Source organism: Erythrolamprus reginae, chromosome 8 (assembly GCF_031021105.1).
Source record: "Erythrolamprus reginae isolate rEryReg1 chromosome 8, rEryReg1.hap1, whole genome shotgun sequence".
Lineage (NCBI taxonomy): Eukaryota > Metazoa > Chordata > Lepidosauria > Squamata > Dipsadidae > Erythrolamprus > Erythrolamprus reginae.
Window position 1 is genome coordinate 57,714,253 of NC_091957.1, and position 16,795 is coordinate 57,731,047.

Genomic DNA, 16,795 nt, shown 5'->3' on the forward strand with positions numbered 1-16,795 from the left:
GGAAAGGCAACTGGACTTTGTTTTTCCTTGAAGATGTTTCGCTTCTCATCTAAGAAGCTTCCTCAAGGAGGAACCAAAAAAGCAGTGGTGAAATCCATTTTTCGGTTCTGTGGACGTGGCAGGGGAAGGGCGCTGCAAAATCCCCATTCCCTCCCCATTCTGGGGCCAGCCAAAGGGGGCATTTGCCAGTTCTCCAAACTACTCGAAATTTCCACTACCGGTTCTCCAGAACCTGTCAGAACCTGTTGGGTTTCACCCCCGCAGGAAAGCCCAGTGGCCTTTTCAAAAAGCAACTTTGGGACAACCGTGACCTGGCTGACTGAGACTCTCCATGAAGACTGAGAGACGGGGTTTTATTCTGGAAGTTGGACACATGAGCATTTCTCTCGAGCCAAATTCAGTGGAGGTTTGGGGGAAGATTTCGGCCGCCCACAAGAGGATTCCAGGAGCCCATTCAACGGCCATCTCGCACAAAATATCGCCCGTCCCCATGGTGACAATCAAAATAAATAGAATTTCAAAGTGTGGAATTGAAAATAGTGATGAAGGTTTTTTTAACCTTCTCTGCTGGTTTCAGTTCATTTGATAAGTGTTAGGAGAGAAACCACATGTAATTATTTGGCTGAAGGCTCTCTCTGTATTTTACTAAGTACCGTATTTTTCAGAGTATAAGATGCACCCTTTTCCTCTCTAAAAGAGGCTGGAAATTTGGGTGCTTCTTATACTTTGAATGTTGGCCTTCTCCAGATCCCGTCGACTAAACAATGTTGTTTGGCGGGACCCAGGGGAAGAGCCTTCTCTGTGGCGGCCCCGGCCCTCTCGAACCAGCTCCCCCTAGAGATCAGAATTGCCCCACCCTCCTTGCCTTTCGTAAGCTCCTTAAAACCCACCTCTGTTGTCAGGCGTGGGGGGAATTGAGATATTCCTTTCCCCCCAGGCCTATACAATTTATGCATGGTATGTTTGTGTGTGTGTGTGTATGTTTGGTTTTTTAATAAGGGTTTCTTAGTTATTTTAATATTAAATTTGTCATATGCTCTTTTATTATTGTTAGCTGCCCCGAGTCTGCGGAGAGGGGCGGCATACAAATCAAATCAAATCAATAAATAAATAATAAATAAATAAATAAATAAAAATACTTTGAATGTAGCTTTTCCAAAGCATTCACCCCCAGCCCTAACTTGGTTTTAACAATTTTCCCGGCTTCCTATTCCCTCCAAAGCAGTTTTTCCTGCCCTGAGTCTTTGCAGGTTTGGTTTCATTCCTGCTCCCTCCGAAAAAGGCTTTTTCAGCCCTCACCAGGGGATAAAACAATGTGCTGAAACTGACCAGACTGAGGACACTGGCCAGATGAACACCTGGCAAGCAGATTCTTCTCCCTATTTTCCTCCCCCAAAACTAAGGTGCCTCTTATACTCTGAAAAATATGGTATATAAAAATGCATTTGTTTGCATGGAAAGATTTCATTGTTTGCTTTTTTGGCTACCAGAAAACTACCCAGGTCACTTTCCCTGCTCCAAAGTTGTTGTTGTTGTTTAATAGAAGTGTGGATGTTCATTGGTTTGAGCAAAGAATACAAACGCCCACCCACCCTCCTGCAGCTAGAGAAAACAACCTGCAGGGGGCAGTAAAGCCAAGAAAATGTGATTTATAGTACAGTATTTTCATGTAGGGCACTTTCCTTCTCCCCCTCCCCCATTTGTCTGACCTTAATCTCATTGTCCGAAAGAGGCATGGATCCTCCAGCCCTTGAGAGAGGCTCTGCCTTTCCTCTGGCCTTCCAGAGGAATTTTGAAACCCAGCAAAGAGCTGCTAGGCCAGGGGTCCTCTAGTCCCTGGTAACTTCCACAAGGTGGGTGACTGGGAAGATCGGATGGCCAAGGCTGAGAAAGAGATTACCGTATTTTTAGGAGTATAAAACACACCTTTTTCCTCCCTAAAAGAGGCTGATAATTTGGGTGCCTCTTATACTCTGAACGATCTTCCCAGCTCTTAACTTGCAAGCTCTTTCATTGTTACTCTCTGCAAAGAATGTTTTCCAAGCCCTAAGTCTTTGCAGGTTTTTCCCACATTGCTCTACTTGCTCCAAATGTTTCTTTCCAGCCCTAACTAGGTGCTTAACGATCTTCCCAGCTCTTAACTTGCAGTCCCTTTCATTCTTACTCTCTGCAAAGAATGTTTTCCAAGCTCTAAGTGTTTGCAGGGTTTTTCCCCATTGGTTTAACTTGCTCCAAATGTTTCTTTCCAGCCCTAACTAGGTACTAACGATCTTCCCAGCTCTTAACTTGCAGGCTCTTTCATTCTTACTCTCTGTGAAGAATGTTTTCCAAGCCCTAAGTCTTTGCAGGGTTTTCCCCCATTGGTTTAACTTGCTCCAAATGTTTCTTTCCAGCCCTAACTAGGTACTAACGATCTTCCCAGCTCTTAACTTGCAGGCTCTTTCATTCTTACTCTCTGTGAAGAATGTTTTCCAAGCCCTAAGTCTTTGCAGGGTTTTTCCCCATTGGTTTAACTTGCTCCAAATGTTTCTTTCCAGCCCTAACTAGGTACTAACGATCTTCCCAGCTCTTAACTTGCAGGCTCTTTCATTCTTACTCTCTGTGAAGAATGTTTTCCAAGCCCTAAGTCTTTGCAGGGTTTTTCCCCATTGGTTTAACTTGCTCCAAATGTTTCTTTCCAGCCCTAACTAGGTACTAACGATCTTCCCAGCTCTTAACTTGCAGGCTCTTTCATTCTTACTCTCTGTGAAGAATGTTTTCCAAGCCCTAAGTCTTTGCAGGGTTTTTCCCCATTGGTTTAACTTGCTCCAAATGTTTCTTTCCAGACCTAAACAGGTGCTGACAATCTTCCCAGCTCTTAACTTGCAGGCTCTTTCATTCTTACTCTCTGTGAAGAATGTTTTCCAAGCCCTAAGTCTTTGCAGGGTTTTTTTTCCATTGCTCTACTTGCTCTGAATGTTTCTTTCCAGGTGCTAATGATGTTCCCAGCTCTTACTGGCTTGCAAGCTCTTTCCTTGATACTCTCTCCAAATAAGTCTTATTTTTAAGTTCTAACCAGGGGATAAAATACTGTAATGTGCTGGCTAAGGACGCTAGCCAGATGAATACCTGGTAAGCAGATTCTTTTCCCCGTTTCCTCCCCAAAAACTAAGGTGGGTCTTATACTCCAAAACATATGGTGTATGCAAAATATGTATATATAAGGTGGGGATGGGCTATCATTTGTAACCCTCTTCCTCCTCCCAAGGACGGAACTGAGAAGACCAACCAGACAACTGCGGCCGTATAAAGTTAGGTATTCGGTAGGGGCAAAGTCTCGGGTTGACATGGACTCCTTTGCAAACGAAGGTTTGGCTCCCTATTTTCCAAAGCCCCAGTTATTCCCTTTTTCAACCCCGGCGTCACAATTCTTCTCCTGCAGGAGGGCGTGATCCCCACTCTCGAGGGGGAGAGAGGAAATGGCTAACAGGTAAGTTCAGCTTAACCATAAACCAAAAGCTACAAAGCAAATCATTTTTTTAAAAAAAAGGCAGCACAACAACAGGCCGCAGTGTTTAAATCAGAGGCCTTCAAACTTGGCAACTTTAAGACGTGTCTTAAAAGAAAGTCCAGTTGCCTCTTGAAAAAGCACCTTTGGGATTTTTATTCAGTGCCACCGTCTTTTATGCGGAGGAGTTGAAGTCCATAAGTCTTAAAAGTTGCCACGTTTGGGGAGCCCTGGTTTAAACCCACTGCGTGGCAAAGCTGCTTGAAATCACCCTCCAAAGAGACAAGAGATTGGAAGGGAAACCACTGAGGAGCCAGCAAGACTCCACGGACAGGCGATGAATATTCAGAATATCCTTTAAACGCTGCCCTTGCAAACCCCGATCTCTGGGAACTCGTGCAAGGCGGAAGACTGGTTCCTCCTTCTATTCGGCGTCCTGCCTTCAACCACCTTCCCTGGCAACCCCAGGAAAAGCATCCTGCAGGCGTCTCGCCCGGCCTGCCTTTGCTCAGCCGGGGCAGAAAGTGGGGTGGAGGGAGGGTGCCGCCACGCCTTGCCCTCCCCTCCCTCCCTGGTGAGCAGCAGTAGAACCAGTCGGGCAGAGTCGGCTTGCCAAGAACCCTCCCACCCTTTTTTTAAGGCTTGGAGATCTAGCCAGGTGAACGCACGTGTGCCAGGCCCAGGCAAAGCTTAAGAACATAAGAAGAGCCATGCTGAATCAGGCCAAAGCCCATCAAGTCCAGCATTCTGTGTCCCACAGTGGCCCCCCAATTGTCCATGGGGATCTTGAGCAGAAAGAGAAGGCAAGAGCCTCCCTTTCCTTGGACCCCCAACAAATGGGACCCAAGGGAACCCTGCCTGCCTCAACCAACATGGAGGCAGCACTTGTACATCCCTTTTAATAACTACGTATGATACACTTGGCATCCTCCATGAATCTGTCTCATCCTGCCTTGAAGCTCTCCAGGCTGACAGCTGTCACAACCTCTTCTGGAAGGGAATCCCATCAACCAACGACCCTCTGTGTGGAGAAATATTTTCCTTTATTTGTCCTCACTTTCTTACCTGGGAGCTTTAGGGAGTGACCCCGCGTCCTAGTACTGTATTGTGTGATAGAGAAAATAATTTTTCTCTATCCACCTTTTCTATCCCATGCAGGATTTTATACCCTTTGATCAAGTCCCCCCTTCAACGCCGTCTTTCAAGGCTGAAGAGACCAAGGTGTTGCAACCTGGTGTCATAAGGGAGGGGCTCCATTTCCTTGATCATCCTTGTTGCCCTTCTTTGCACCTTTTCCAGTTCCATTATTATCCTCCTTGAGGTGCGGTGACCAGAACTGTACACAGGACTCCAAGCTTTCCTTCCAAGGGCAAATCCTGCACCGCCACCGATTCCAGCTGTTATTTTGGCAACTTGGAGGCCTCTCTGGCGCTTCGCTCCATCGCCTCGTTCCTCTGCTGAAAAGAGGCTAATTGGTTTAAACGCTGGGCTTGCCGATGCTCCGATGGTGCCAGGCCTCGCCCCCTCTCGAGAAATCCGTCCCCCGCCATCTAATGAAGGGGCTTGGAAGTTTTAATTTGTTTCCCCAGATTGGATTTGCAAAATAGCCTGAATTATTCTAATAGTTGGCAGGATCCCTGCGGAGCTAAGGCCACCGATGCTCGGATGTAGGATGTTCTATGTCACCGCGGCTGCTAAGCCTGGCAGTTTTGGGGAATCTATTTTGGGCAGGTGAAGGGAGGGGGTTATTGCCACAAAATTCAGGCTGAGAAAGCAGATGGACAGCACTGACCCCAAAGGACATGCACTAGAGGGGGAAAAAGAGAGAGAGAAAAAAGACCTTTTTATTTATAGATCCACGCAGTTATTAGAATCTGAATGCTACCTGGATTTAAATGCATAGTTTTTTAATGTTTTCCTTAGTTGGCACATGTCTCAATAGCACAATAGCACTCAGACTTATATACTGCTTTTCAGTGCTTTATAACCTTCTCTAAGTGGTTTTACAGATCCAGCCTTTGACTCCAGCCATCTGGGTCCTCACTTGACCCACCTCGGAAGGAGGGAAGGCTCAGTCAACCTTGGGCCTGGTGAGATTTGAACTGCCAAACTGCAGCCAGCCAGCAGCCAACAGCAGTAGTCCTCAGTACTGCACTCTAACCACTGAGCCACCATGTCTCAAGGGAATTTCTGCAGTGGCTTCCAGAGATTCGGGGTGCACGATATGCAGGAGAGTCCGAGTTGAATGCCGGCCTTGCTGTTAAACTCAGGATCAGCAGCCAAAGAGCATCAGAGGGATTTTATAGAAGTTCTCTTTGAGAGGATCCCCAGCTTCGTTAGGATCGGGACTACCAGAGGTTCATTAGCTGAAGCTGCTGATAAAGGAGAGAGAAGCTCCCATTATCAACTAGAAACAGAGAAGATTGACGGCAGAGAAAGACCTCATGGTCCATCTAGTCTGCCCTTATACTATTTCCTGTATTTTACCTTAGGATGGATATGTGTTTATCCCAGGCATGTTTAAATTCAGCGACTGTGGATTGACCCACCACGTCTGCTGGAAGTTTGTTCCAAGGATCTACTACTCTTTCCGTCAAATAATATTTTCTCGCGTTGCTTCTGATCTTCCCAACTCACCTCAGATTGTGTCCCCTGGTTCTTGTGTTCACTTTCCTATTAAAAGCACTTCCCTCCTGAACCTTATTTAACCCTTTAACGTATTTAAATGTTTCAATCGTGTCCCTCCTTTCCCTTCTGTCCTCCAGACTAGACAGATGGAGTTCATGAAGTCTTTCCTGATAAGTTTTATGCATAAGACCTTCCACCATTCTTGTAGCCCGTCTTTGGACCCCTTCAATTTGATCCATCTCTTTTTGTAGTTGAGGTCTCCAGAACTGAGCACAGTATTATTCCAAATGGGGTCTCACCAACGCTCTATACAGTGGGATCACAATCTCCCTCTTCCTGCTTGTTAACTACAGGACTGGGTGGCTCTCTGGATTTTTCCATGACTGACAGCTGCTGGGGAACAGGCTTTGTCGCAAGAGGTGGTGGCTTAATTCGGCTCTCCCAGGCCATCCTTGCAAGCCCTCCTCTCGCATACTACATTGCTTCTCCTCCTCCTCTGGGTTCTGCCTCCTTTCTCCATTGTCGGGCAGATGCTCCTCCTCAGGGCAAAGGCTTGGCTACCTGATCATGTGGCAGTGAATTCCTTTGGACCAGTCTGGGTTGGGTTTTGCCAAAAAAAAGAAGAAGAATTTTTGCCTGTCCCAGTGCACTCAGTTCTCAGTTCTAGAAGTGGGAAATTAAATTCTGTTCCTTTGGCTCCAAGCTGGCTCCAAGCGGTCTGGCATTTGACCATTGAAAGAGTCTTTTCCATCCTGAGTTTCACAGGCATCTGGAAGAATTGATTTTTCTTTCTTTCTGTTCTCCTAGCGTGACCCATTTTGTCTCTCTGATGGGCTTGCAATCCAACTGCCCTTTCTACGGACTCGGAAAGCTTTTTTTCTTCTCGCTGCACTGGTCTGTTTGTGTAGTCAGTATTTCTTGGACACAAGGACCCCTCAAGTATGTTAAGAGTTTTCAAAACAGCTTCAGATTGGGATGCCTGGAATGGGGGGGGGAGTGCAAAGACAGGGCAAGACCCCCCCCCCCCAAGCTTTCTGATCTGGTGGCAGAGTTTACACACCACCCTGACTTCCCCAGAGTTGGATTAAGCTTGCTCAATTCTATGCAACAGCCCTGTGATTTGCAGGTAAACAAATATATTCTCTGGAGCCCTGAACCGCGTTGCTACCAACTCAGGGCCCAAATAGCAGTCAGGTACCAGGTTGCCACCATGACAGGTTTCCCAAAGCTTGGCTGGCATCTTGGGAGGTGGCTTTGTTTGCGCACCTTTTATTCGTGCCCTCTGTGGAGACTCTCAGCCATTCAGGTCTGGTTGTGCCAAAGGTGCTTTTTCAAGAGGCAACTGGACTTTCTGGGGATTTTTATTTAGTGCCACCATTTTTTATGCAGTGGATTCTCTGATAGCTTGTGAGAAAAAATGCCTCAGGCAGGGAAAAGGAAATAGATCCCCACCTCCTTTTTCACAATTCCAAGTCTACGGAAAGGGGCAGCATACAAATCTAATAAATAAACAAATAAATAAATCTATTATGAAACTACGCAGGCATCCATCCATCCATATCTGTCTGTCTATCAGCTATTTAATCATCTATCATCTGTCTATGTCAATTATTGATCATCATCTATTATCTATCATCTGTCTTTATCTATTTATCTATCGATATATCACCCATATTATCTAACTTATCTATTATCTATCAATATATCATTTATTATCTAACCTATCTAACTTATCTGTCATCTATCAATATATCTTTTATCTATTGTCTATCATCTATCAATGACATTTATTATCTATGATTATCTATCTATATCATATTTCTACCAATATATCATCTGTATTATCTAACTTATTAGATATTATTTATATCTATCATCCATCAATATGCTATTATCTATTATTTGTCTATCTATCCATCCATCCATCCATCCACTTTCTCCTTCTCTCCCTCTTTCTCTCTCTCTCGTGGTCTATAGGAGGAATTTGGTGTGTCTTGTAGTTACTACTGACGTTCAAATTCCTTGAACTGCTGCAAACAAAGGTCCCAACTGATGCTGGATTCATTTTTTTTTTTTGCCCTCAATTAACTCAATCTGGAAAGTAAACAGCCCCGCTAGATGTGGGACTGATATACCTGAACTCCTGGAATTTGATGAAGGGGCCAAATCAATCTCTCCTTGCTGTATAAGTAGGAACAGCTGTGAGGGGAGACGCCAGGAATGTTCTTCATCTCTCAGGCCCAGAAGAGGGAACAGCTGGCTCCGAAGTGCTCTGTCCTGGGATGACCTCTGCTTCTGTGGAATGGGAGAGGCAAGCAGGGGCCGGTTTACAGGGCACCGAAGACCATCGTCCTGTTCTACAAAGGATTGGCTGACACACTGGTTTTGTTCAGTCCTTTGTGCTGTATTTGAGCCCAGTCTCACTTCTTTTCAAACAAAATGCTTTGAAAGGGATTGATCCATCTTCTTGGGAACAACACACACACCCTGAGAAAAAAGCTTTTTGGTCAAAGGGAGGTTGCCAAGGAAGTCAATGGAGGGTCCTGGCAGGGAGGGGTCCCCAAAGCCAGGATGGTGCAGTTTTATTTATTGGATTTGTATGCCGCCCCTTTCCGAGGACTTGGGGCGTCTCACAACATATCAAAACAATAAACAATATACGTACCTAAAAAAATCCAATTAATATAGCTAAAAAACTTTAAAAGCTCTAATAACATTTAAAATCATTCCCATTCACACAATTGCAATGCCTCTCAAAATGGGGGTGGATGGGTGCGCAGCCGTGGCCACCATCTTGGCCTTCTGGACCTCCCTGGGGAACTCCAGGCAATGAAGCTGCTGCCCTTGCCCCTCTGACACAGAAAAAGTGCATCTGCTACAGCCACAAGCCACAATTCTGACTTTTACAGCCTTGCTCAGATGACAGCAGAATGATAGCAGATAGCAGGGGAGGGCCTTCTCTGTGGCTGCCCCGGCTCTATGGAACCAACTATCCCCCCAATGTCTGTACTGCTCCCACCCTACTGGCCTCCTGTAAGGCCACAAAGACCTGGCTCTGCCGGCAGGCCTGGGGGGTTATGAATTTGTACATTTTTCATGGCCAAATTGTATGAATGGTGTGTATGCCTGTGATTTTGACTTTTTATAACAAATGGGTTTTTATTACGGGGTTTTAGTTTTAGATATATTATATTATTATAATATAACTTCTTATTGCTCTGTGTCTTTTTGTATTTATAAATGAAGAGGCAACAGCAGCCACTGTGATCTCCGGAACATTTCAAAATTAATTAAAAGCTACTAAAATTAACTAAGCTTTCGTTAGTGCTCCACTAAGGTCGTCAGTGTTAAAATCCCCAATGAAGGCACTTGATTTTATATTTTATATACTTTTTATATTTGTATTTATATCATTTTGTAAGCCGGCCCGAGTCCTTCGGGATTGGCTGGCATAGAAGTTGACTGAACGAGTGAATGGAATGAATGAATAACAAGAGCTGGAAGGGACCCACCCCAAAGCCCCTCCAGTTCCCATTTCAGGCCTAAGCAGTTACCTGAAAAGAGCATTTTTAAAAAAATCAGGGAGAAGAGGGAGGGTGACATAAACGTCTGGATTTGCTCTGTGGAGGCTACTTCCACATGTTTGGGGGGCAGCAGGTGGAATTACTATTCCCGCCCTATAAAAGCTCTGACGGAAGAAAACCTGACCTGCCCCATACACGTGTCTGAACCTCCGACCCGTCTGAAGGAGCACCGACACGCAACCTGGAACGCCCTCCCCTCTTCCCTCCTTCAGGGCCGGGCCTTGGGCTTTTCTTAAGGAGCGGGTGGGAAACAATGCGGAGGCCCCAAGAGGGCCTACATTTCCCCTCAGAGCGGCGTCCGTTAAATCCCGAAGTCGGGAGTAGGCGGGGCGTCCGTTCCCTTAGCCACGATGACGTCAGAATCGCGCGCGCGCTCTCTCTGGCGCGTCGCCAAGCGGGGTTGCTTAGCAACGCCGCTCCGGACGCGCCTCGGCTGGTGGTGGGAGTGTGGAGGCGGCGGGGAATGTCACGCTTAATCTCCGCCGGTCGTCCCTTCAAACCCCACGAAAGCCAGAGGGGACATGGGCAAGCCAGTGAAAACTTTCCCCTCCCTCGTTGGCGAGGTCCGCCGAGGCCTCGCGGTGAAGGGGTGGGCGAGGCGAGCATTGCTATGGCAACCTTCTCCGCCAGGGCCTGCCGGGAAAAAGGAGACGGGGAGTGAATGAAGGGAGGAGGGGGCGGGGCGAGGAGAGAAACCCCCCCCCCCCAGATGCGTAGTCCCGCCCCTTTTCACGCCCCCAGCCCCGCCTCTCCCTCCTCCCGGGCGTTGGAGTTCCTGGCGCGCTCTGATTGGCTGCTGCTGCTGCGGCGCCGCCGCGTTGGGTGGGAGGGAGGGCGGGAGGAGGAGGAGGGGGTGGCTCTGCGGCTTCTCCCTCCCTCCCTCCCCCCTCCCCGTCCGCCTCGCCTCGCCCGGCCCGGCCTGCCTCGCCTCGCTGCGCCGCGCCTCCCTCCGAAGATGGCGGCCCGCACGAGCCCCTCATGCTAGGCGCGCGCCGCAGCCCCAGCCCGCCGCCCGCGCCTCCAGGGCCCGCGGAGAGCTGCTTCTCCCCGCCGCCGCCGCCGCCTCAGCCTCGCTCCCCTCAGCAGCAGCAGAAGCAGCGGAGCGCCGCGCAAGGTAAGGCCAGGGAGGGCAAGAAGGGAGGGCGCTGGCCGGGCCTGGCGCGCGCCGCCCTTTCCCTCAGGAGGGCTCGGCTCACCCGACGGGCCTGCCTGACGGGCGGGCGGCTAGGCCCAACCGTGGCCTCACGTGACATGCGCACTGAGTGCCGCCGCCGCCGGTCTGCCTGGAGACAAAGGGGGGTCGGGGGGGGAACGGGGACGGGGGGTGTAAAGGAAAGAGAGGGACGGGCGGGGTGCTGACTCACGGCGGGACGGGCGCGACCTTCCGGCCAGGCCGCGCGCTCTGCACCTGCTCAGAAGCCCGGATCACCCGCTGGAAAACAAGGGCGGGGGAGTAGGTGGGGGGGGGACTTCGACTCCCAGGATCCCCCCCATCTGAAGACCCGGCAGGCCCGGCAAACGGGGACAACCGCACCCCCCGCCGCTCGTTTCTTCCAGCTAAAGTGTCTCAAGGGGGGGGGAGTCTTCAGAGAGGGGCGGCATACAAATCTAATAAGTAAATAAATAAAATATTAAGGAAATATGGAGAAGATTGAAGCACTATGGCCTCAAATGATTAGATGTGTTTGGAATAGAAGCAGCCCAAAAAGGTGTATTAGCTAATAGCTTTTTAAATGCAGATAAGAAATTGGAGTAACTATTTTTGGCCAGATGTCAAATGTAAAAAGGAGGCAGCATTGGGTGGATTATGAATAGCCAACTTTAAAAAAAACCGATTTATTGTAATGTAATTCAAGATTGGTGGTGTGTTATTTTGCATATGGGATTGGAGTGAAAAAATTAAAAAAATCTTTGCCCCAAAAAAAGAACGGAGAGCCAGGTGGGGAGAAAGATGCCGCTGCTTCTCCCCCCCTCAAAGAAGGGAGCAGGAGTTTCGGCCTCTGCGGGTTCGATCCTGGGTGAGGCTTTTCTTGGGGAGGGGGGGAAGAAGTAAAGAAGAAGAGGAGGGTGGTCTTTTCCTGGGCCTGCACCAACTCACTCTTCTCTTCCGGCCAGGGGGTTTGAGCCCAAGGGACATAAAACCTTTAAGGGGAAAAAAAGCAATGTGCAGAACAGGCATGAAAAATGCTTTTGGTGGAAAGCGAAGGGTGGCTAGTGGGGGGGATTTGTGGAGTTGATCAGCAACACAAACCCCCGGCACGAATAGGGCAGAGTCCTGTTGGAATTGGGTGGCATATAAATCACAAATAAAATAAATAAAGCTCTCCCAAAGGCTCCCTTCCGAAAGCTTAGAAGGGGCTCCTGGGGAGAGTTTTATGGAGGAGCCCCCCCCCCATTGACTTGCCCTCCCTCTGCATTGGCAAGAGGTGCTTTCTCAGCATTGCAGTGCATTGCAGGGGGGGGGGGGAAGAGATGGGATGCCCTCCAGGGTGACTGGCCAGGGAAGAACTGGGGAGCCTCGTGGCGAAAGCCGGTTCCCCCAGTACAGTTGGTGAGCTTAGACTTAGAATAACTTTATTGTCGCTTTGAATGTACGCTAATCGGCATGCTTTAAAATGAAATTTCATGTGTAGCTCTCAGAAGGTCACTGCCTCCAATAGACACTCCATAAACATGATAAACACAAAACTATGCCTATACCTACATATATTATATGATCCAGAGAACTAACACAGCCTTGTATGGATGTGTGTGTGTGTGCATGGCGAGAAAAACGAACCTTGTGAGGTTTTCTTAAATGTGAGACGGTTGTTGTGGCGCAAGGTTTTAAGCAGGGAAACTTTCCTGTCGAGCCTCGATTTCTCGGCTAAGGTGGAGCTTCTCTGAAGCTCTTTCTCAGAGCCTGGTGGTGCCCCAGAGGGGGGGGCGTCTCCCTTCCCTGATAAGGGGGAAGTTTACAGCTGGTTGTTGCCATAACTCAGCTTTAGCCATCTGTAAACCAGCTTTTGGACACAGTCCAGGCCATTTTGAGGTGTCTGGAGGGCATCCCTCGCCATCTTTAGAGTACAGGCTTTTTTTCCTATCCAGTATGACCCAATAAAAGCCCCCTGGAATTATGGGAATTGTAGTCAGCCACGTATGGAAGTCACCATATGGGAAAGACTAGCAGATCGACACCCTTGCCTGCATTTCAGGCTTTTCCCTAGGCACTGCCAAGACGAATGCAGATTTTTTTCTTTCAATTACCTATCATTCAGCCTTGATTAAAAATTGAGTGTTGTCAGTAGGATTATTCTGCAGTCAAGAATAAGCTTTTGGCCAGACGCAGCCCTAGGATCTCAGGTTGAATATTCTCTGGAACAAATAGATAAATCATTGAGTCTTCTCTCAGATTGCTTTAATAATCCGTGGGAGGAATATTGGGGAAAGGGCAGTTCTGGTTGGATGTAAAATTAATGGTCGTCTTGAAGGAAGTCATTAGAGGTGAGTGGGGTAATTTTCCATCAGCTCAGTGTCAGACACACACTTTTGGGAAGTGAGCCACTGGATTTGTCTCAACAAAAAAAGCAGAGGGCAGATCAGCAGATTTTCAGGTGGCCACGTGGACGTGAACATGAGGCTTGGGTGACTCTGAAACAGCTGAAAATGTCACTTGGCAGCCCCGGTGGGAGGCTTCACCTTCCCTCTGACTTGACTTTGTGGATTTGCCACATGAGCCACAGGTGATTGTTGCAGTGTGTATCCAGCAAACTTTGGGAAGTTTAAGAACATGTTAACTCTTAGGCCTGACGAGGAAGCCGCCTTCTGATTGATCTGGGCCAGGTTTTCTTTCTGGAAGAGCCCCAGAGATTGTGGCAGTCGGTTGCTAATGAAGATTTCTCCTTGGGCTCCGGCGTCCTTAAGTTTCAGTTTGGACACAGCCGATGTCCACAGCTGCATTACATCTGGGGAGGTGGTTACTCGATGCAGAATCCAGAGAAAGTTGCATGTATGCTTGGTTTTTATAATAATGGGTTTTTAATTGTTTTTAGTATTGGATTATTATTGTATGCTATCTTGTTATTGCTGTTAGCCGCCCCGAGTCTTCGGAGAGGGGCGGCATACAAATCCAATAAATAAATAAATTATCATGGCACATGGCTTCTAAACCCAGAAGCTTCAGGTGGACAGAGGACCCAGAATTGTGCAGAAAAAAGAGCCACCCGTCTATACACTTTCGGACAAGGCCACGCCTAGTCTGGTGTCTCGGATCTAAGCACCATTCTTCTGACATGTTTACAAGTCCGACCCAGATCCAAGGCCTGCCACTGGCTCTCAGGGGCATGAATATTGTTTTATTAAATTTCAAAGCAGACACAAGCCGTCTTTCCGAGTGAGAAACCTTCTGCCTTTTTGCCAGAAGACACGTCACCTTCCGTGGGGAAAAGAAAATAGGGTGGGCTGCATCTTTAAATCCAGACAGCCACATAAATAACCAGTATTCAAATAGTGCCACGATAATGTAAAGTTGAGAAGGTAAAACTACAATTTAAAAAATAGTTTTGGCATCAGTTGCCTTCCAAAATATTCAAGTTCTGCTGGTAATAGTACCGGTAATTGATTTTAGGCTCCTAAGGCTCCATGTGAACTCTCATATATACTGTGTCGAGTTTTCGCCCAGTGACCTCCAGGTGGTTTGTGACTTTGTATGGCTGAGGGTAGAGATTGTAAAATTGTCCCCTCTTAGGAGACATTCTGCCTTCCCCCTTTGGGTGTGAAGTGTTCATGTGCACCCTTGGCTGTGGGTATTATGAGCAAAATGTTCAATTGTATCCTCAACACACTTTTCACATTGGCAAGAAAAAAGTGAGAAGAATTCTTAATAACTGTGGATGTAATTGCAAACTATCTAATAGGGGTGTTTTTTGTCACATGTTCTGGACCTAGGTTATTAGCATAATTGTGGTCATCTATCAAAAGCAGGCATTGTTTGAGGCTTGGTAAACAAAGAATTTGGTTGTCTGTGTATTGTGTCTATCTATATGTGTGGAGGGTTGGGTTTAAAGGCGGTACAATGGTTTAGTTGAACCTCTGAATCAGTCTCCCAAATCTAGAAAAATTAACTGAATCTCCCAAATTATTTTCTTTCAGTCTGTTAGATCAATTGATTTATTTATGAAATTTATATGGCCGGTCTGTCTCACAAAAAAATGGCTGAGTGGTATACAGCACTGCAGTAAAAAATAGCAAATATATAAAAATCATGGAAAATTTCAATAAAAAAGTTGAAAAAGATTAAAAATAAATATACATATGACGTACAATGCAGAAATGGGGGAAAAAACGACGCTTGAGCTGTTTCTGATGGGCAAACTACATCAACTTTTCACTATTTTACCTGAAGGCGCATTAATCTCTTGTCCTCCTACAACTCCTTTGAGACACATGAGAAAGGAGAGAAGCGCTGAGAAAGAGGCAGAGCTGGTTTTGGGAATCCATAGAGGCTTCCCATATTAGGCTTGTTCTGGACAAAGAGTGTTTAAGCCCCTATCAGGGGGAAAGGGAAAAAATGGGGAGTGAAAGTTAGGAAGTAAGGCCAGGGTACTCCAGAGCCTCTTTAGCATCGCTCTTCTCTAAGGCAGGGTTTCCCAACCTTGGCAACTTGAGGATATTTGGACTTCAACTCCCAGAATTCCCCAGCCAGTGAATGCTAGCTGGGGAATTCTGGGAGTTGAAGTCCAAATACCTTCAAGTTGCCAAGGTTGGGAAACACTGCTCTAAGGCCCGTTGGCCCTTTCCTGATGGGTTGGGACTCCAGTTCCCAGCATCCTCAGCCACCGCGGCTAAAGACATCCCTGAAGGGCTCTCTTGGGGAAATCCGGCACAGACGTGACTCAGCTCAACCCTGGCAGATCAGAAGGAGCTGCTTTTGCATAGGGGAGAGAGGGGGGGTCACTCCATGCCCAGAGGGTGTAATGGGGGGGGGGGTGACCCCGTGGCTCGCCCAGCGCCTTGTGCGTGGTGGCCCCAAGGGCAAATGGGTTGCTTTCTGCAAGCGGCCTGTGGATCAAAGGGCGGCTGGCAGGCTTTCCCCTAAGGGAGTTCCTTCCCTCCCCTCCCTCCTTGCAAAAGGAGTGGGGGATTTTTGGCAGCCCTCTCAACCGAATCTGGCTGCCGTGTGCCCAGTGCCATTTATTGTTCTGTTTTTGGCACACGGCCCGTTCTCCCCCCAGCGCCAGGTCACCACCCACCGCCAGAGCTGGAACCTTGGGCTGTGTCAAGAGCGGGAGGCCCACGGAAGGGTTTGCGGAGACACAGGCCAGGGAAGAGGAGTAGCTCCTGCTGGGAGGGGCGGAGAAGGGGGAAAGACAGGCGGGGGGGGGCATTCGTTTTCCCTTTCCTGGGTGGGGGCCACCATGCTCCAGGCAGGTCTGGCGCTGGAAAAAGCTTCTCTCTCTGTGCCGAAAAGCCAAGAGGAACTTCTGGAAACATAGAAGATTGACAGCAGAAAAAGACCTCCTGGTCCATCTAGTCTGCCCCTATACTATTTCCTGTATTTTATCTAAGGATGGATCTATGTTTATCCCAGGCAGGTTTCAATTCAGTTGCTGTGGATTGACCAACCACGTCTGCTGGAAGTTTATTCCAAGCATCTACTCTTTCAGTCAAATAATATTTTCTCACGTTGCTTCTGATCTTTTCCCCAACTCACCTCAGATTGTGCTCCTTTATCCGTGTGTTCACTTTCCTATTGAAAACACTTCCCTCCTGAACCTTATTGAACCCTTTCACATGTTTAAATGTTTCAATCATGTCCCCCTTTTTCCTTCTGTCCTCCAGACTATACAGGTTGAGTCCATGAAGTCTTTCCTGATACGTTTGATGCTTAAGACCTTCCACCATTTTTGTAGCCCGTCTTTGGACCCGTTGAATGTGATCCATATCTTTTTGTAGGTGAGGTCCCCAGAACTGGACACAGTACTATTCCAAATGGAGTCTCACCAGCGCTCTAGACAGCTTTTCTGGCTTGCAGCTGCTGTTGAAAGGGCCCAGGCCTTTTAATAAAGTTTGTGAGTGGGAGAAAGTGTCCCTGATTGGGAGTCTGGTAGCGCCAAGG

The 16,795-nt window shown here is 47.8% G+C and overlaps 1 protein-coding gene and 1 long non-coding RNA gene across 5 annotated transcripts in view; one reads left to right on the top strand and one right to left on the bottom strand.

Annotated features, from left to right (window-relative positions):
• Positions 1-5,827: 5,827 nt before the first annotated feature.
• On the bottom strand, positions 5,828-9,987 carry LOC139171615 (uncharacterized). Its single transcript, XR_011559771.1, has 3 exons — positions 9,824-9,987; positions 8,251-8,410; positions 5,828-5,862 (listed from the first exon to the last, which is right to left on the bottom strand). It is a non-coding gene; the product is annotated as an uncharacterized lncRNA (long non-coding RNA).
• Positions 9,988-10,621: 634 nt separating this feature from the next.
• Positions 10,622-16,795, top strand: part of MBNL3 (muscleblind like splicing regulator 3) — a 62,852-nt gene continuing 56,678 nt past the window's right edge. For 3 of the 4 annotated variants that reach the window (XR_011559772.1, XM_070760000.1, XM_070760003.1), the window contains exon 1: positions 10,622-10,813. The gene's annotated coding sequence lies outside the window, so the exon portion shown is untranslated. The remainder of the gene's footprint in view (positions 10,814-16,795) is intronic. The other variant, XM_070760004.1, reaches the window with a different exon arrangement.